The sequence below is a fragment of the Lissotriton helveticus genome, chromosome 7 (genome assembly GCF_964261635.1).
Source record: "Lissotriton helveticus chromosome 7, aLisHel1.1, whole genome shotgun sequence".
Classification (NCBI taxonomy): Eukaryota; Metazoa; Chordata; class Amphibia; order Caudata; family Salamandridae; genus Lissotriton; species Lissotriton helveticus.
The window spans coordinates 643646791-643668850 of NC_136068.1; positions in this window are offsets into that span (position 1 = coordinate 643646791).

The window sequence follows — 22060 nt, forward strand, 5'->3', positions numbered from 1 at the left end:
GATTCATGCAGGCAGCGTATTAACAGACCACATATGTGGTTTTTTATTTCAGCACGAATTTGCATCAATTCAAAATATACTCGGGTAAGATAATATCCAAAAGTACTACAGCTACACACTGAGCTGTTAGAAGGCATATGTTACATACAGACATTTTTCTATTTTTTAGGCGAGATTCCATTATTATCAACCATATTGAGGTATGAATCTTTATATTACATTAGATTCTATACAAGCCACCATGGGCATTCATGACAATCAACACATTTTCATTTCTTTCCTTTAGAGTTTCCCCTGAGGAAGGTACCGTCTGGGTACCGAAATGCATCAGGCGTGCTAAATGTTATTGTTGACTGAAACATAAAATGATATGAGAAGATTATCTAAATGAATGTATATATATGTTTTTCAAAAAAGTGATTGTGATGTACTTATAATTTATGAGATGCAAAATGAACTATGTTGACATCAAGAGAAATTAAAAGGTATGAAGAGTGAAGGTATGATCAATTAATTTAATTTGAAAAACAGAATAGGTGTGGGATTACACCGAGAGAACAGTGCATGATTGGACTATCCTTCAGGCTAGTCTTACCTACAATTTAACCAAGGAGAGACAACCCTTCACAATCAATGCACCGATTGACAAGCAGGATTAAATATCAATAAATTAGGAGTGCTCCTCGCGTATCCTTCATTCATTGCACAGATACTTTAAATATTGTCTGTTTTTTTAAGTCTGACTGCTCTCTGCCAAGCTACCAGAGGCGGAGATTAGGTTATCTTTTAGTGTATATGTAGCTTACCCTTACCAGAGTGGTGGTTTCTGACTGGCCTTGGTGCACACCGCAGCCAACCAGGAATGCTATTTCTAACAACCACTGTCTATAATTCTCTATGGCAAGGCATCAAATTGTTCTAGAGCTTTCTCTGATCAGAGGATCACGTGGATTTCCTCTGTGCTCAGGGAACTACTCATAACACAATGAGTATAATCCATTTTTGTTGGCATTTGGCTAGCCAGTGCAGAGTATGTCATTCTCCCTGTATATCAACTGTCATTATCCAAGCAATAGAGGAGCAAAACATCAGTGGGATGCACTCGCTACAGTACACCCTGAAAATCTATGAGTCAGGAGGCAATCTTGACAGAGATTGCTTGGTTTTGTGAGTCCAGGTAGGAACCACAAGAGTTCTGGGAAAAGTGCAAGTTGAAGTTAAAGAAGCTTACAAGTGTGGATCACTCCTAGGCATATATACATATATAAAGATGATATTACAGGCCATATCTGTGTTCATTGACCTATTAAGGCATTAAGGATCTCATTTTGTAATGGTGGGCAATCAACAAAGCTGTGTGGGTTGACGAAGTATTCACCTCCAACCCTCAGTAGTTAGACTCTCACTGTTGCTAGCAATTCCCCCCTGCCTACTGGGGGTCTTTGAACTATGATGCAGATGCACTTAAGTCTCCAATGAATGTTAGCGCCCAGCCGCGGTTGGTAGTAGTACCTGCCGGGCGGTGACGTGGGAAGGGGGAGGGTCAGGGTGGAATGTAGTAATCTATGGATTTCGCGGTTTTGCAGGTAAGTAAACATATAAATAAATAAAACAAATTTTGTTGCGTGCACTTTATCCCCAAATGCGATGCAGTGTGCACCCACATGTAATAATTTGTTGTATTAATTTGAAGTATTAGAAATGTGAAATGAATTAACATGGATATGTGGTGTGTTTTAGGCCATTGAAAAGTAGCATGGAAATCAAAGTAGAACTTGAATGTAATTAGTAGAAATCATTAACATGGAGAATTTGTGTTTTGCAACTGGCAACTGTTTATGCATTGCATGTGCTTATTAATTGTGTCATTTCACAAGGAAGTGAATGCATTAGAGAGAGTGCCATAATCTTAGTGAATTTGTGAAGTTTTTATGATGTTTTGTTCGCTGAATTTCATAGGCCTAAAATGTAAGTCCTAGAAAACTCTTGCTTCAGAATTAACAGTTTGAATTTCATGTGTGCTGTGGAATCAGTTCTTCCTCACGTTTTGTGTTGCAGAAGAAGAAGCGCTCTTGTTAGATAGAATAACGTCTTTGTTTCACTAGTCAGGCAAAGAGAGAACGAGTTACAATTGTGAGTCTTGAATCAATTAAAGAAGGTTGGTGTGCATCACACAGAAGAAGCCTGGGAACCAAGGGCAAATTGTAACAAGGATGGTACATTGACGACACCTTGGGAAATTACCTTCAGGATGGTCCCAGAGCAAATAGCATTATTCACATTGCACCCTGCGAATGCTACCTATAGATACCTTGCTGTTGGGGATAGGTATAGTGCCCCACTTCTTCTTTTCCTACAGAAAGAGGGCATCTTAATATGAGCTCTATTTTGGTAGCTTTATGCTACCTGTCCTATTGATCGCGGAGTGACTTCTTAGGAAGACTTCACATTCTGTCCCTTTATTACCCTTTCTTCTGAAAATGCTTATGTAGGGATGTCACTTTAGTGCTAGAGTACAGATAGATTTAATGCTTTTCACTCACCAACCCTCAATGCAGGAACATTTGGACTCTTGCTTTTTGATCTTCTGTGTCTTACTTTTTGAACTATTTGTATTTCTCATGTTGCATTTTCTAAACTGTATACGCATTTTTGGCTTTATGCTAATTTCTATGTACTTTAAAACCCTTGTGTTGAGGTACCATTTTGTTTAGTTATTCTTGCCTTTTAATACATCCCGCTAACTTAAGTAGTTGTCCCTGGTTACTATGTACCAAGGTGAGGTATTGACAAATTGATTGGCCTCCTGATGACTTTTCTCTCCTTGATTTTTATATTACAAAAAAGAACTATCAGATAGAGACTCTAGATCAGGTCTAGAACTTATGGGCCCAGCCCTTTCAGTGGTATTAAACCATATCATGTCTCTTTAATCCACTAGCTCACTCTTGCAGGTTCCTGCTTTCTCAATATCTGTTCCTCCATCTCTACGATTTGTGTTTTTCCCTTTTTTGATCGCAGTAATTATCTGATGTCGAAAAATAAGTGCTGGTCCTGAAAAATAAGTGTCGGCCTCCAAAAAGTGCTGGTGCTCCGCTAAAATAAGTCGCAGTGCAAAAATGAGTTCAAATTAGGAACTGTTTTCACTTTTCCTTGCTGCAGAGCTGTTCCTTTGCAGGAACATGGCTGGTGACTGAGGGACCCCTCAGTGCTGAAAACAAGCTTAGTTTTAGCTCTGCTGGAGCCACAGGAATCAGTAGCCAACACACACCGCACCTCTTTCAACAGCAGCAGTTCTTGCAATGTTGCTCACTAACTGTCACCCACCCATGACTCCAGTTCACTTTCGCATACAGTGTCCGAGTGGTACAGAATGTACATAGGTCTCCCATGTAGTTATGCACAGCAGCCCCTGTCTTCTAGAGCAGAGGAGCTTAGAAATGAGCAGCAGCCATCTGTGCTCGGATACTGTTTGTGTTGCCTCCACCATGGTAGCCCTTAGTTATGTCACGTCTTCTCCAGTAACTCTTTCTAGAATACCAACAAAATCACCGTCAGTAGCAAATCCATGATTTGATTGAATTAGGAATCAGATACAACGGCAGAGGTTAAAGTGAGCTTAATTTCATCAAATCAGGAAGTCTAAGAACTATAAACGTATTTTCTGCCTGACACAATGATGCATTTCAGACTGTTTCTCTCTAAGATTTGGGCATTATTATGAGTTTGGTGTGCAGGAGTGGGACCACCCTGTTCCCGCTTCGTCAAACTCATGTGAGTGCCGGCCGCCAGATTTTGAGGTTTTTTGCCACTGGCAGTTCTTTGGTGGGCCACAGCAGTGCCTATATAAAAGGCACTGCAATGGTAATGCCAAAGCAAGTTCCTACAGGGCATGGAATGTCAAGTCCATACCCTGCAGAAACTGGGGGTACATGCAAATGGAGGGACATACAATGTATGCATCCCCATGTACCAGACCTACAAGGGGGCCAGGGTCCCCTTTGTTTCCTCACCGCCAAACTTAAAATGAGGCAGGGAGGAAAGTTGTAATATGCTTGTTGGGGCTGTAGGGGTCCGTCAAGCATATTGCGGCCTCAAGAATGCTGCAAGACCTCCAAGGATCGTCCATCCATAGTGGCAGAAGTGGTCCCATGGCAGTCCAAACGCCCTACTTTTAATGGGGCGGTTGGACCAACGGTGCGGCAAAAGCTGAAATGCTACCATGAGTTTGCCAGTCCATTGGTCCACCAAACTCATAATAGGACCCTTTTGTGATCACCTGCATATACCTGTCATCCACTCTATTTGCCTCTCAGGTTTCTCCCAGTAATTCTAGCATGCTTTCTCCCATTTCTGTGAGTGTTCATTTCTATTTTCTCTACGTCCCTCTGTTTCACTTCCTGCTCTCCATATTCTTTGTCTTCTCTTCTCTCATGTTTCTTATTCTGCAAAAATCTCTCTCCCGACTCCAATCATTTTTTACTCTCGTTTTTCCATCTGCATTTCCTTTCCATCCCTCATTTTCTCACTATTTTTCTCACCCCATCCTCTTTCCATACCTGTTTCATCTATGCCTCTCTTATACTTAAATTGTCTTCCCTTCCCACTTCTCCTCCAAGAGTCTCTCCTTTTGTGTGTGCCTAGTTGTTTCATATCTTCTACCTCCCTCTTTGTGCTTCACCCTCCCTGACTACCCCACCCTGAACCAGTATCTGTGGGCACAGATGCCTGCCCTCTTGCCCCATTGTGCTTGTATGTCTGTTTCTGCAGTACTCTTGATTTTCGAGCTGTAATGTCATGTCCAGTTTAAGAAACCCAACATTGCGTCCCCAAAATGCAATAAATACATATGTCTTTTCTGCAGCAGTATTTTATTGGTTATTAAATATCTTACTTCTATTATGTAGTTCTTGGATAGTGCACTTGTGGATCTTAACCGTTTCAAGGAGCTTCATGTGGAGTCTAGGCCTCACATTCAGTAAAGAGTTGAAAGAACATGAAATGTAGCAGTGTCCAATCTTTCCCTTTTCTGCTTATCTCCAACTAAAGTATCTGCTACGTTTTTATCAGGTCTGCAAAGGCACATAAACTGAGCGCTAAAGATACAGAAGATACCATGTGTAAACAACTAGCTCCTGCAAAATCAGTTTTTCCATTTGTGGTGTATAAAAAACAAGCAACCGAGCTTTCAAGAAATTTAGGCTAACTTTATTCTGCCGTCCATCTTGGATGCAACATGTAGTATACCACGTTATCTTTCTATTGTTATTGTTTGTCGCAATAAAGGGTTTTAGGCTTGCGAGGAAAGATTAATACTTTCCCAGCCAAACAGAATGAAATGTACTTTCTAAAGGCCAAGTTCACCATCTCAGACTCAATAAGTTCCTTGTAGTGCCCATGTCGCCTGCACAAACATCGGGAACACCTAATGTAGCAGAATAGTGAGAAGATCACTAAATGTATTCTGTGGTAAAGTTTGCTTCCCTCTTGTTGGTTAATAGCCTGTGAAGGTCACAGCAAAGACCTGGAATGAGCTCCCACTCAATATCAGATGCGCCCCCACTCTGCACATCTTCAGGAAGATCCAGAAGACCTGGCTCTTCGACTGACTGGAGCTGTACTCCCTCCCCCAGTCTTTGAGACCCTTAAGTGGAGCAAATAAAAATGCATATATTCTCGAAGCTCTTTGTTTATCTCCTCCCCCATCCTCCGCAGGACCCAGGCATCTTTATCTCTCGTGTCCACAACTCAAAAACATTGGGAAGACACATTAAGGAGAATGAACAGGGGGGCTGAGGGTGTGGTGTGAGGGGATGGTGTGGGGGGATGCATTATACAAAAACCAATCCATGTGCAAATATTTTTGATTTTTTAGGATGGCCAATGAGTATCAGACTAAGATTAAGAATGAGCAGCAGAAGCAAAAACGTTACCTGCTCCAAATCTTCAAATTAGGCCCCAGAGCGGGGTCCTTCAATAGTCAAACTACCACCGGAGCAGATCAGGTGCAAGCAACATACATCAATGATTACAAAATATATAACAATTTTATTGATATTTTAACAAACATATAAAAAATAATTAAATACTCATACTAATGATAATGTCGCGTAATTAAAGACATTGTTACCCTCCGCCCATTATTATATTGGGTGCGACTGAGAAGGACACCGGATTTGGCCCACTATGCTGAAGTTTTAGACAAACTTATTACCCTGAACAGGACAACTAAGATTGTATGGTTGAACAACTTGAGGGACTTGATCACTAACTTGGGGCTAAGTGAAACATGGTTGTCCCAATCACCACCCCCGAAAGAATCTATTAAGAAAATATATTGGAAATGGGTCCAAGCCAGGGAGCTCGAAAAATCAAATTGGGGGGTTCTAACTGATCAGTTCTTAGAGCATAAGCCGGTGAGGAAGTTGGAACCCTTTCTGGATGTTATTAAAGCACCTAGAGATAGAACTTTGTTTTTAAAATTTAGACATGGAACACTTCCATTGAATACATTTACCAGGCGTTGGAAGGCTTCTCTGTCTAATCATGCTAGCTGCCCGGGATGTGCAAACCCTTCTGAGTCCTTAGCACACTTATTTATTTGCTTGTAGAGCATATAGTGGACCTTGGAGAAGATGGTTAAAACCAGTGTGCAGAGAGCTGGGAGTCAGGCACTATGCGACGGCACTCCGTATATTGGTAATGGACACAACATCTATGATGGTCATTTGCGGAGTTGCATAGTTTCTGGGAAAGGCCTGGCAGATACGTTCAAGACTGATAAAATTGAGAACGGGGTAGGAAACTGTGTATTATAATCAACTTAACTACCGAAAGTATCAGAATATCTACGGTTCTCTGTCTTATGGTTTTATTTTATTTATCTTTTAACTGTATATTGTCTCTATTTGCTGTAGGACTTTTTTTAAAAGCTTTTATATTCCTTTTAACGATGAAATTGTATGTACTTTTATGATACATTTTTTTATCGAAATAAAGTATTACAGCACTAATGATAATGAAAAATCAAAGCTCACTAACACACAACTCCAGTGCATCAGCTCCCACACTCCTGAACCATTCAGCACATTCATTCCTTCAAGTACTCATGCAATTCACCACACAGACCCATACCTCAATTACACAAATCATAACACATTCAATAATAAAAACTGTACAGAAACGCCACAAGATGGTCAGGTGATAGTATGGAACAAGTTGTCTTGATAATGGGGGTAGGGGTGAATGCAAACCAGCTACCCCCTCATGAACAACGCCGACGCGCGTTTCGGTGTGCTGCCCCAGCCGGGGCCACACCTTCATCAGGTCAAAAGTGAACAATAAACCATTCCATTCAACACACTGCCGAAGGAGCCAGAAACGTGGAAAAGAAAAAAAGATTTTTTATATAAAAAAAGAGGAAAACAGACATATATCAATATCAGAAAATAGGACTTAATGACTAAGGACCAATAATCAACAGATACTACACAGCCATCACCCAAGCCTTCAATGCTCAAAAGGTTTCAAATGTGCTGGCAAATCTTCGATAGCCTATCTGGTGCACGAAAACAGCGTATAACGCCACAGCTCGATAAGACAGATGGGATACTGCAAATGAACCTCACAAGGTGCAATATGTCCACTCCCCCCCGGCGAAGATTAAGAATGAGTCAGTTCTCACTGGTATACTTTGTGAGATATGGCGGCTAAGGGAATTTGTATATGTTCTTTTAACATTTGGGGTCTAAATAACAGTAATAAAAGGCGTAGGATAGCCGCAGAATTGCGTATTATAAAACCAGATATTTTGTGTACCCAGGAAACACATATACTATGGGCTAAACGCAAATTGATTGAAGAATTAGGATACACACTTCTGGCTGCAACCAAGCAGACCTCCACTAATAGGGGAGTCGCTATTTTGGTATATGGTGGCATCAATGGAACAGGGAGGGTAAAGATGGATAATTATGGGAGATGGGTGATTGTTGAATGTTTAATAGGAAAAACCAAGTCTACTATTTGCTCTGTTTATAGGTCAAATGTTGATGAAGCTGGTATATTGGAAGATCTAAATGTTGAGTTGGCATATTGGCCCACTCCTCTAATTTATCCATCTAGAGGGGAACATTTTAAGTCCCTAATATAAGTATGTGGGCCACAAACCCAAAGTTTTAAGGCCCTAGTTCAATTATTGAGGGATCATGGGCCAGTGGACACATGGATGACAATTCATTAGGCAGATCCTGGATTTACGTTTTACTCACATCCACATCAAAAATTCGTAAGATTAGATTATATATTTCTGCCTAGGGCACTTATAGTTGGCGCAAAAATGCAGGTCTGGCCCGAATCACTGTTGATCATGGTCCTCTTTTGCTGGACTTAATTACAATTAGGCAGAGGAAGGGCGGAAGGACATTCTCTTTTAACAGGAAACTATTGAATGATTAGGCATTTAGAGATCACCTGATTAGGTGGACAAGGGATTTCCTTGATATAAATAGGGGATATGCCTCAGATCCTATTGTATGGGACACTCTTAAAGCTGGAATACGGGGCGAGGCACTTAGTTGTGGGCTAGCTAATCTCAAAGAAGGGCAAACAATAAATTACCAGTTACTGGATGAGCTTCAGGAACCGGAACTGGAATTGATAAAGATCCTTGGACAGGGGTTAGATGTTAAAGCTATAAATAGTAAGTTAGCATCTGTTAGCGCAAAAAATCAATGCAATTTGGTGCAAGGAAATTGCCATTCAATATAATACCTATCAACAATGTATATTTGAATATGGAAAGTCGACCGGGCGGCATCTTGCACAGAGACTTAGAGCTAGACAATCTTATCAAAGAATATGTGGCGGGTAACACGGTCGAAACTGAGGAGGGTATTATGGGGTGTTTTCATGGGTTTTATCAAGAGTTCTATAAACAACACGATCTTGAGGAATATCGAGCATTTTTGTCAAAAATTAGTATTGAAACGGATAAGTGTTGAGGAACAAGCAGTATTAGAAGAATAATTAACTATTGAGTAATGGAGGCAGCGTTAGGGCAGCTATCACAGGGGAAAGCTGCCGGTCCAGATAAACTACCATTGGAAATCTATCCGTTGCATTTTCCAGTTGTGAAAACTGATATGTGGGGTGTTTTTCAGGAAGCGCAGCTGGGGAATGTGCCAATCTTGGGAGGAGGCTAATATTGCTGTGTTTAAACAAAAGGACAAACCCCCTAATATACCAGGGTCATATAGACCAATATCTTTGTTAAATGCGGATTGGAAAATCTATGCCAAGATTTTAGCTAATAGGGGAATGCGGGTCATTACGCCCTTGGTTTCAATGTCCCAACATGGATTCAGTCCTAGTAGACGCACCATTAATCATATTCATAGAGTCATTACTCTCATTGATTTTGCTAACGTGTATCATAAGAAGCTGGCCTAATATTTCTCGAGGCCGAGAAGGCGTTTGATCGTGTATCTTGGGCTTTCTTGTGGGGTCTTATGCGTGGGATGGGGTTTGGGCCAGATTTTATTAGGTCGATTTAAAGTATGTATAAATCACCTAGAGCTAGAATCTGTGTCATGGGGAGGGAGTCCCATCAAGTTTACATTAATAGGCAGGAATGTCCCTACTCCCCATTATTCTTTGTGTTATATATTGCCCCATTTGTGCAGATGCTAGAACAAAGCAGTATGATAAAGTCAATGGAATGCGGGCTTTACCAGACACGTGTCCTAGCATATGCGGATGATATTGTTGTTGCCTCTGCTGATCCTGCACAGGCCATGAGGGAGATAGAAAAGTTGGCTGAAGAATTTTGGGCTGTGTCGGGATACAAACTTAATGCTGACAAAACTCAGATATTATGCACCCACCAGCTTGTCCAGGGGATGAAGCCCGATATCTTGGTATAAAAATCTGAATGTCCCTACAAGAACTCATTGAGGTTTATTGGGGTACCATTACCCTAGCGGATAAGAAGCAGTTAGATCGTCTGGAGTGTTTGCATCTGACGTTAGTTGGGAGATGAGATGTTTTAAAAATGATTGTCCTTCCCAAAGTTGTCTAATACTTTAGAGCAGTGCCATTAGAGTTAACAAATAAACAGCTGCAAGGGCTTCAATCTATATGTGACCGATTTATTTGGGGCCAATGTAAAGCTAGGAGAGCTTTTAAATACATGATGCTACAGCTAGACAGGGGAGGTTGGTCTGTTCAGAAATTTTGTTTTTATTATTATGTTTGTTAATTGCAAAATATATGTATTCTATTGACAGGGGAAGACACGATAGAGGCAGAAGCTCCTTCAATATATCAATTAATGTTAGGGGAAGAAGCTAGAAATGTGCTACTGAAATTTTCCGAGCCAAGTTACTATAAAAAAAACGAGGTTTAATGTTATGATTTCAGCCTATAAGGCTTGGAAAAGGGCATGTAAGTGGCTGAATATTCCACAAATTAACTACTATACTCCACTTGATTCAGCTGTCAAGTTTCCGGAAATATTATGGGATTTTAAGATGCTGTGTTGGAAGATGCAGGGGATTCAGGTTTTGGGTGACTTATACAAGGGAGGGGTGCTATGCTTATTTGAGGAATTGGCTGAAAATTATCAACTTCAACATCATGATTTTTTTAAGCACCTGCAATTGCGTTATTATCGTGTTAGACATCACCTGTATGAGGGAATTATGACGCTTCCATGGTAGAAGCTATTAGAAGGAAGGCTAAGATAGGGGTATTATATTATATGCTAATTGAATCTCAAAAGGATGTTCGAGCTGCTCAGTACCTTAAATGGGCTGCATGTCTCGGGGTCGAGGGAGAGGTGATGCAGACTTCCATAGATACAGCAGGAAAAATATTGTTATCATCGAATTTACAAATGCAGCATTTTAAGACCATTTGGGACTTAGCCCACATTCCTGAGCGTATGATGAAGTGGGGTGGGAACAATGATGGTAAATGTTTTAGATGTCATAGTGATTGAGCAGATGGTGTGCACGTTTTCTATGAATGCACAGCACTGTTGCAATTATAACATCTGTTTTCGCAAGAAGTTACAGGCACCTCTATATCAACAACGAAGGCAATGTTGTTAATAGCGATATGGGGGAATAGTTCAATTGAGCAACCAATGTACAAAATTGAATACCTATTATTTATTGCTGTGGCGGTGCCTCGTCTTTTTATTGCCTCATGTTGGCTCCAAAGAGAGACTCCTACAAGTGAGATGTGGCGGGCAAAATGTTATCATGTTTTAAATATGGAATATAGTTTATATGCTGTAAAATCTGTCAAACTGCAAAAAACTTGGGATCCAGATATGGGAGTCTATGATACAGTATATGAAATAAATAACCGATTTAGGCTGCCTAATGATAATATGATTATAATCTGTCTTGCTGCTGCTTCCCTTGCAAACTTATCTTATGACTGTTAATGGTACTTATTGACAATTTTGTTCGTTCTGATTATAATTACTACATTATATGTTTGCAACACTGATTGAATTCATAAAAATAAAAAAAATTAAAAAAAGAGAATGAACATACACCTACCATAATGGATTTACAGCTCTTGTTCTTAATTCTCCACAATGAGCAAGTATGATGTTTGATCCTTTCCTCACCATCTACTGCTTTTGCTCACTTTCAGCTTGTCATTTTGTGCCCTTCACCCAATCATGCACTCACCCATTAATCCGTCCATCCATTAAGGCACTGTAAACCATTCATTAACACAATCATTCACCCATTCACAATCTCATCCCCTCCACTTCTCCCACACCACTCACCTCAGTGTGCTCTCTTCACTGTACCAGTCTCAACACTGTTCCCTAACCCCCACACTTTCTTTGCTCCTTCACTTATTCAGTTCTTATTTTTGAACCATCCTTTTCTAGTTTCCTTTCCATTTATGCACTCAATCATAGGCACATTCATCACTCTGTTTATTCAACTGTTATATAATTCTCAGTCATGCGCTCAGCTATTCGAAGAACCAGACACAATCAACAAAGAAGCACTTTCACATAAAAGCCGGAACTTAGTGGCTTTGCCAGTGTTTGTTTAATTACATTAATTCCTTCAACACATTGATATTGCAGGACATGTTATTGTACATTCTGGTTGCAGTTTTGAGTTTGAAATTGTGTTGTTTGCTTTTGCATTGTGGTGGACTACAAAATAGTGGGAGGGGACTAAGACTAGAGTTACGTTCCATGAGATTTGACCCTAATATTTTTGTTTTGAGCCATCGTCTAGGTGCTGCATCAGCTTGCCAAAGGTGCCGTCACCAACATATGTTGTTCATTCTCCTTTTTAATTTTTTTTTAATGAATTTAAAAAGGTGACTGACTCCTCCTTTCACCTGCCTTTTACAAGTACACATCCTGACATCTGAAGCTAGTACCGAAAGGTACTGTTGATTTGTACTTTCTTGAAAATTAGCATTTACTATGAACGGTATGCTAACCAAATTTTAGAACAAATAGTGAAATGAATCCTTGTGTATCATGCTTTTGCTACTTTATTTTGAAGAAACAGCAAGGACAGTGAATCACAAGAGATTGCTGCAGAATAATATGATTTGTTCTTGTAAAGGAATGCAAGCTGATCCTCTGTATAGGGCAGAAAGGGGAGGCACCAGCAGGCAGCAGTCAGTCCACTTTGGAATCCTTCAGTCCCCGGGGTTGGTGCTGCCTGAAAAATACAAAAACAGAAATATAATAAGATGAGCTCATGGCTTGTTACGTCCTTTAGGTCAGCCCCATCATGTACATACCAATTACATACATTTTGTCACATCCACTTGACATATTGTTCTTACACAGGCGACCTTTTACCTAGTAGCTTACTTCTGTATCTCCAACATCAGGCTCTTGGTACTATAGCTTAATCCCTGTACCTGACTTACATAAACATGTCCCCAGTCACTTTAGATTTTTTCTCTACAAGTGTCACCCCTTTTTTCATCCAGCTGTTCATGATCATGTTTGTTTAGAAAAAGATCAGCAGGGGATTAGCAAATATTTTCATAACATATTTATTCTAGAAAAACCCCAGAGTGACCACTTTAGTATAAAAGACCTTCACTCCCCCTTAGACAGACAGAGGAGAATTCCTTCTGATCTGGAGGGAGACTCTGCAGGCTGGTCCTTTGACAGGCAGAAACCTAACATCCCTTGTGGGGTGCCATCCTAGATGCAGAGACTGGGTCCTTTATTCAGAACCATCAGGTGAGGGGTTAGTACTTCCCCGGGGAATTCTTGGCTCCATTAGGTTCCATTAGGACATATCCTAACGCTTATATATACATGCTTCACTCACACCTCTAGGCTAGGCACAGTTAGGTAGGCTAATATGCCCCTGCTATTGTTTGATGTAATATGATTTTCATTCATCTTTTATTTTTCAATATATATATTTTTTAAATTAACTTGTCCTTCCACAGATCTTTACAGTATGTTACCATGGTAGAAATGTATCTGCTATTTATTATATCGGTTCTAGGGATCACATTTGTCTGCTCCTGTCTTTTGATTGTCACAGCTACCATGTTTCATACTAGACTGACGCTTGACCAATAAATAATTATTTGTTCCAATCGTCATTCTATGTATTCTTAGAAAAGCAAGCATGAGTGATTGAACACAAGATAACATATTGTTTCTAAAATACCTAAGAAATCAGGGTCATGTTCAGTGGTTTCCAGAAACTATGTACACCACTGTAGAATACAGGGGATGGTAGTGGCACTGTAGTGCTAGCTAGTCTAATGGCCGGCTCATCCTGTGGGAGTGTACAGAGTCTGTCTGCACACCAAGCCCTCAGTTTAGGTCATCCAAAATGTGCAAGTCCTGGGGGGGTCCTAGGAACAACATAACAAGCTGAGAAGGAAAGAGAGCGTGCAACCACTCCCCCTTGTGCTTCCACTAAGACATCTTTTTGCTGTAGTAGAGTGAAAGATCAGTGGTAATACTTTATTCTATGGAATCTCCCTTTATTATGAGTACCATAAAATACCAGGCACTAATATATGGATCATCAGATATCAGCAGTACAGTGACTGCCAGTGTATATTCATTGAGGATGGATTTATCTTGGGGGAAAATGTTCAACTTCTTCATGGTCAGGTTAGGAAAAAAGATCAATGCTGGTCACTAGTAACTTCCATATAAAAATTCAGTAACTGGTATAAAATCGGAACTGGTAGAAAAATGACCTTCGTCGACAAAATCGCAATATATTTAGAGGATGATAAAAGCCCTTGTGCCACAAATGCCCTTCCTGGCACACAATTCAGTCCCAAATAAAATGAACACCAAGCAAGAATGAAGTGAGACTAGCCTTTTTCAGTATTGATTCAGATTATAATTGTGGTGGCACTTATAACAGTTTAAATTATAGGCAAAGAGGCTAACAGTATCTCAGACTTCTTCAGAGGCAAATCCATGATCTAATGAGAAGGAGCATGTGGTGCTAACTATATTGAAATTAGGTCGAGTAGGATAATGGTGCTAAATTATTGATTTAAAACTAGAGTCAAAATGTGGATGGGGATGGGAACTAGTGACCAATTTCTGCTATGGTAATTGTACCTAAGAACCAAAATATAGAAGGCCACTGGAGTTCTGAAATTCTGTGGCTGTAGCATGTTCCATATACATATGGATTTACTGCATTTGCTATGTAATCTACCATATCCTGCATAATTTGAAAACTTTCAAAATGTGTTTCCAGCATAAATGACTTGAAAGTAAAAAAGAAAAGCACAGATTGTGGAGACTCACTCTGCCAGACCCGTTGCAGATGTTAACAGATAATCTTTTAGGGGATAACTGCTTTGTTAAGATGTTAAACCTACACTAAAGAGGTGAAACTATTCACTATATTGCATAATATTGTTGGGTTCGGTATGTCAGGTCTGGTATGTCCCTTCCATGTTGCAGAGGTTTGTATTCTTGCCCTGAGTGCCCAGCTGTGAATATCTGGTATTCAGGTTGTTGATTTGTGCCTTAGTTTCACATTAGTTTAGTTGTATGCAGTGACCTAGCCTTGTCCCTGGACATGAGTAAACCTCTGAACCTGCCCTGTGACCTGGCGGGTGCACCAAGTTTGTCCTCATTTTCTGACAGTGTATTACTGTCCCCATCATAGGCTTAGCATGTCGAGAGGTGAAGGTAGCATAACATGTTGATGTATTACACAGCCTGGGTGGAGAACATGCACAGGATCCTAGTCCATCCCTGAGTGCCAAACCATGGCAGTCACAGCAATCACAATGCTGCTGTAAGGCTGTGTTGTGATTGGCTACAGGAGTCTGGGCGCATCCAGGAGGCAGGATACAGCATGAACGGAGGGGAGGCAGTGAATGGCGACCCACAGCTAAGTCTTTTTAATTTGGTTTGTACCCCCTCTGCCCCCACCCCCAACCCCTCGCCACAGTCCCCTCTGAGCTGCTACTGATTCAGAGTGAGAAGAGTGCTTTGATGAAGCCAGCCTTTTGTGTGTTTCCTGATTACTGTTCACAGAGTTTGTTATTAGTGAAATGAAAAACACTCACACCTTTCTGTGCCTCTTTTGTAAGAACTTTAGGCTGCAGATTACTCTGCTGTGAGGAGCATGACCCAAAGCTAATGCTGTCTCTGGATAACACCCTTGAGTGGATAGATGAAAAGAGTGCCACCCCAAACTGGATTTCAAAGGTGCCTACAGAAAATCCACATAATCTGCCTGCCTTAACTGTACAAAAGTCGGAGCTACTGAGCCACATGTTGTTCCAGTTCCACATTTTCATTGACCAGTAAGGGAGTTCTAAGAGGAGTTTTAAACAATCAGAACTGATGTTTACCTGAAAGGCAGCTTCCCAGAGGTGAGGAGACTTTTGTTGGAGTCTTATCCTCATACTTTTAGGGCCTTGAAGGCAACCTTCCCCTGATGAAGGGGATAACCCTGCAAACCCTACAGAGGTGTCAGTAATCTATAGCACCAGAGCATATTGATGCCCTGAAGTGTGGGACTGCTGGCAAAAGGAAGACCGAAGAGCATGGAGCTCAGTCTCTCCACCTGAAAGTTTCCATGTAGGAACTGAGCCAAGAGTCATGCCTGAAATGACTGTGCTGCTCCACCCCAGAAGTATTCCTGAATAAACTTAGCTAGTTCTCCAGAGAAGTTTGCTCATGCAGCCTGTGCTGCAATGGCAAGAGAAGTGTGCCCGAGCCGACAATGCGGATATATTCCACAAATTGTTCCCCAGGTGAGATTACACATCTGCAAAGACTTTGCTGAGGTTGACCTCATGCTCTGAACTCTGTGACACACCCATGACTCACAGAAACCCCGAAGGCAGTTTGTCCCCACTGGAGGGCTGGGTCATCACCCAGAAGCACAAATGACTGGTGGACTCTGAGTAAGGGATCTCCGATGTGCCTTCCACATTCCTACCTTCAACTTGGGAGAGAAAGTCAGAACTACCCATGCTGTGGGTCCCTGCTGGTCATTTGAAAAATGCTGTAGTACAAGTGCTGTGGTGAGACCTAAGAAATGAGGGCTATTTTTTAAATAGCTGAGCACACAAATTGTAACAAGAGGTATCAGCACATAAGCATTGTTTCCTGCTCTAGAACTCAAATGAAAAGAGGAGGACCTGCTTAGTACAAAAAAAAGCTACTTGCAAGAGAAAGGGGGTGAGAGGGACCAGAACCCGAAGCACAGTAGTCAAAGTGCCAGTAAAATAATTATGTTGTAAAGTAACCTGTTGTATCTTGCATTCAGATTTTACATGTGTAATGAAGTGCTTTTCTTTTTCAAAGTAAAGCACTGGATTGTGCTGCTGGGCTATTGCTGATTTCTGACTTTGCACACCCCATACTATCTACCTGAAAAGCCTGCAACTTCTCACTATCACTACCACTGAATGATGGGGTTGTACTTGGCCCAGTTTTGGAGAGCGATTGCAGGATTGACCCTTTTTACATCATAGTCAAATGACCCAGGCCCTTGCGGCTGAGGCACAGGAGCCTCTGTTACGCCCATTGCCTCTAACACAGGGTCTGACAAAGGAGTATTAAAATTACTTCTACATTTTTCAGTTCTGTATACTTCTTGTGGCATTGAATATATATTCAAATGGTTTACTGATAACAAGCATATTTCCACAAACATGTCAAATCTATTCAGTGTTTTAAGACTAAAAACACAGCAAATTATGTTTTGTCAAATTATGTGAGAATTGTTGACTTAAATGTAGAAGGGATGTGATATATAGTTATCTGTTGTTTTATACGCTATATCTTCAAAATGGTGTAGGCAAAAGTAACATGCAGTTGTTATAACCTTCATGTATTTTTCATTTTTTAAGGTACACCTTTGGATTATATATATTCATTTATCTTGGTGTACATTTTTTAATGCAAGTGTATCAATGACAATGTCTTTAAAATAAAGTTTAATTGCAAACTTATAGTCCAGCTTGCTCTAAAGTAGTCAAATTTGATTTTTGCGTACTCTGAAATGTTTTCAATGTTAATGTTTTTAAATAATGACAAAACGTTTAGTAGAAAGTGATATCTTCATTTCTCTTAAACAAAAGCAATCTTTCAGGGAAGAATAGTAAGGTAAAGGTTAGAAGAGCTTCATTAATAATTGCTGATTCTGGAGAAGGTCACCAATATGCAGACAAAGTAAATAAACTTGAAAAAAACATTTTTAGATAGAAAGGAACATCGCTCCAGGGATTTGAGGCTGAGGGTCATCAGTTATCCCTAAATACAGTTTATTGCTTAAGACTACACTGAAGGCACATTTAGTTTTCCATGTGGCTTGGCTCAGCTGCGGACTTCAGGACATAGCCACTGGAATGCGGATACCGGAGCAGCAGCAGTTGTTTATTTATTGGGCACAGCTTCTATTACTCGGAAAATTCATTCAAGTGTGAACCATCAATAAAACTTAAATGGCCCCCCTTTGGTGCTAAGTTTTGCTTATTCAACTAAAGTAAGAGAGAGGTCAGGGATGGAGATAAACCCAACAATACAGCCATGATGTTACAATATTTTCAGTTGTTCTGCATGCCAGCAAATATTGTTGACACTATCATGTTTATTTTTATATTAGTTATTATACATATTGTGTGCACTAAAATAGGATTTTTATTTAAATGAATCTTGAAATTATATTTCTAGCTTTCTAGTCTTCTTGAGAGTGTCTACTCATGATGAAAATGAGAGAGGGTTGGGGTTCTATACACTAATTCTGTGAAGTCTCATGTAATGCTCAGTGGGTTGAACGGGGTTGCAGTTTATCAGGTTTGCTGTCTCATGTTAGTGCATTGACCAAAGTCTGGTTGTCAGTGGGTCTACAGAACCCTCTCTTGGGCTGTGTTCTGGAGAGAAACCCAGAAACAAGGAAGCACAATACTGTATGTGCCTTCAAGAAACAGGTGTTCATTGACATACTGTTAGTTATGTAGGTCACCATCTGCCCATAAGGTATGTGTCAAGCTAAAGCTATGTGGAATGAAATTTTTTTACAGTTGATATTTAGTTTAATCCACATAGGTGTTAATTAGGTAGGTGCTTGCAAAGCAATGAAGAATACTTCACAGTATGTGTCTGTGGGCCTAATTACAAGTGTGGCAATCTGAGGACTACCAGAGTTAAGGTGGCACAGTGGTGGCGATCCAGCTACAGCTGCACCAGTGGGCTAATGGCCCCATGATGAATTGGGGGGTCCGACCACCCTGGGATCGATGATGCTGCCAGGAAACCGCCGTTCCCTGACGATGGCTCAGCGCTCCTTAGGCCGCAATATGCTTGACAGGGCTGTTGCGCTCCCTCCAAGCATATTGGAAGTTTCCTCTCCAGCATGGTTTTCATGGCTTTCAGTGTCATGAAAACCAGGGAACAGTGGAAACAATTGGGACCTAATAAGGCCCCCTGGTGCCTCACGCCATGTGCATAGACACAGTAGTCATAACATGTGCCCCCCTGTGCACATGCACACCAGTTCCTGCACGTTATGGAGTTTACAGTCCAAGCAATGCAGGAACCTTGTTGGTGTTCCCATTCTGGTACCTTTTTCAAGATTCTGCCATCTTTGAAAGAGGCACCGCTGCAGGACTGCCCGCCCACCAGACCACTTATAAGTCATAATCTGGTGGGCAGCGGTGAGTCTCTGTGAAGCATGAGCATTGTGGTGGCGGCCAGCCCGCACCCCCACTGCTGAAAGTTGTAATTAGGCCCTTAGTTAGATGCTTTTTATTTGGCTGTTTCAGTCCTAGGGAATGGTTCCCTGGAAAAAAGATAAATTCCTTAGTTTCGGTAAAATAAGTAGATGTGAAAAACATTACATTTCAGTTCATAATAAACATGTTCTTCTAATAGGACACAAGCCTAAAAACAATTACATTGTAAACTGTTCTCTTACCCATTTTAGCCCCCAAGTAAGCCTTGGTTATTTCCTCCAAGGACAGGAAGAGCTCCAAGTGGGCTTGTGTTGCCTCTTGTGAGACCCGAAGCCACTCCAAGTGGGCCGGCGTCACTGCCCAAAAGGCCAGAAACAGCACCAAGTGGGTCACTACTCCCTCCAAGTACTCCACCAAGAACTCCATCAGGTCCTACAAGTCCTGAAAGTGTTCCTGCCTACGATGTATAAGGAGATTGTAAATATTAGAAAACAACAGTATACAAAACATATTGGGCAAGGACATTCTTTCAGTATACTGTAAAAGTCAAATATAGAGGATACATAAAAGTAGTACATGTGGTTAATTATTCTTCAGTGTATTTTGTTCTTTGTTGGAATGGCAGCCTCATAAGATGCCCTCAATTAGAATGGATTTGCTTTTCTTCCTTAGTCATGGTTGTGTCTATGCTATTTTTTTATTTCAGCACATGGCAGGACATGATGGGTGATTTGCATCTAAACCCTACAAGATCATTACATACGATAAGCATTATATAAATAGGAACGGTCATTGTTAAATATTTTCTGGGTAACGTATTCCATTTGTGGTTTCACGTCACACTTTTTAAGTTTATTAACTACCTTTTTTTGGTCTTGCCTTTAACCAAGCAACATGTTTGATGAAAGCTTTCTTTGCTTGTTGTTAAAATGTAACTCTATCCAATATTTGTTTCCAACAGGAGCCTCTGCCATACCTCATCACTTACTGTCACTCTTTCCGCTTATATCTTTACACTTTCTTTTTCTCATGAGGTCTCATTCTAATTCTTTCCTACTCTCTTTACAATTGAGATCCTTTTTACTTCCCATCGTAGCTCTTGAAAGCACAAGCACCCACTTCCTTGATTTACATTTTTATCTTTACGCAGATGCCCAGAACCTTATATATTTAAATTGAATTTTAGCTCTTTGCTCTTGTGCAACACAATTCACAACAGCCAGTTTAATTCAGAAGACTGGTCCATATACCTTTACAAGACAGTACCGTGATCAACAGTCTTAAAGAATCTACTACAGATCATCTATTAACTTCTTTCTCTTTCTCACAGCTTCCAGATGTTACACAAACATGTTCGTTATGGTCCATTATTTCCACTCTCTTATTACTTAAACCTGTGCTATTATCAGTACTTAGGATCCTCATCTATTGGTTGCATAGATGAGCTGCTGAATGTACTTCTGTTTCTCATGGCCATGTTCTCTACCTTCCCTTATGTCTCATGCATCCTACTGGATTCACAACCATCATTATCAATCTCCTAATATTTTTCATCAGTTCTTTCATTTTTTATAAAATGTGGTGTAACTGATTTCTTGTGTGAAAATTAATATAAAGACTCTCCCTCACACTTAATCTATTCATTTCATTTAAGCATGTGTTCCAAGTTGTACAGAACATTTTGCATGTCTACCCCTGATTATTTAAAAAAAAGCCATTCACCTCCTTGATTCAGTATTTTCACAATCAGTGGTTTCAGACTTTCGAAGACACAATTAAAAGTTGGCTGGTAACTACAATTCCAACAAGGCAAAATATCTTTTAGGTGCAGTAAATGGTTGTGTAACAGAATATTGATTACAACAATATTGTGATAAAAAATTCTTTAACCACTACATTACTTTAAGCACTGCCATAATGTGTTGCTACTACTTTGTTTCTTTTAGATAAAATAAAATGTTCTGCCGCTATCATCCTCACTGAGATTGAGTACCTAAAGTGAAATCCCTAGTCGAGGAGCCTAAGGTGCACTTGAGGGTCAGAGGTCTAGCTTTCACTGTGCCAACTGCCATAGGTTGAATGTCTCTGTCTAGAACCCAATATGTTTACATTTTAAAAATCTTTAAAAAAAACAGGCTGTTCCCAGCCATATGCTGTTGGCCCTTATTATGAGTTCAGCAGTCCAATGGACTTGTGAACCTTTGGTGGCAATCTGCGGACCTCCACACTGGCAGTCCACATGTCGCATTAGCACTGGTGGCTGGACCACCATGGGACAGCTGGTTTGAATGAGGTACTCATGCATGGATCTGGTAAACTTGAGAAGGCTCTTATAGGACATAATATACACAAACCTTTCTGGTATTCTGGGCCATATTTACTGTTCCACAAGCTTCCCACTAACTCAAAGACTCACAATATTTCAAAGCATGTCTGTGAACTATAGTTGATCTTTCTAATTCATATCGCATTCTTGTTAAATATTTAGTTCTGTTTTAACACTTCCACCTGTTTTTTCTTTACAGAATTTACCCTTTTCTCATGTCCCGTTTTGATTGCCCTGAACAATTAGGAAATAAGTAGGGCTGTCCGACATCAACTTGAGTATCTTTGTTGCAGGGCTCTTACACGATTTGTAGAGCCTTAGGTGAGGTATACTTTTGTGCCCTCCCTCCCCTTGTTGCACTGATGTATCTACTACACTTTTCATGAAAGAAGGGGGCAATATAGGTCATCATCTGTTTGGCCTAAGTATACAAACAGATTTGCTTACAATCTTTGAAGAGAATGGCTATAAAATAAATAATGAGATAACATTTTAATAACTGTGAATTTACCAGAAGTCCAGACAAAGAAGAGAGAA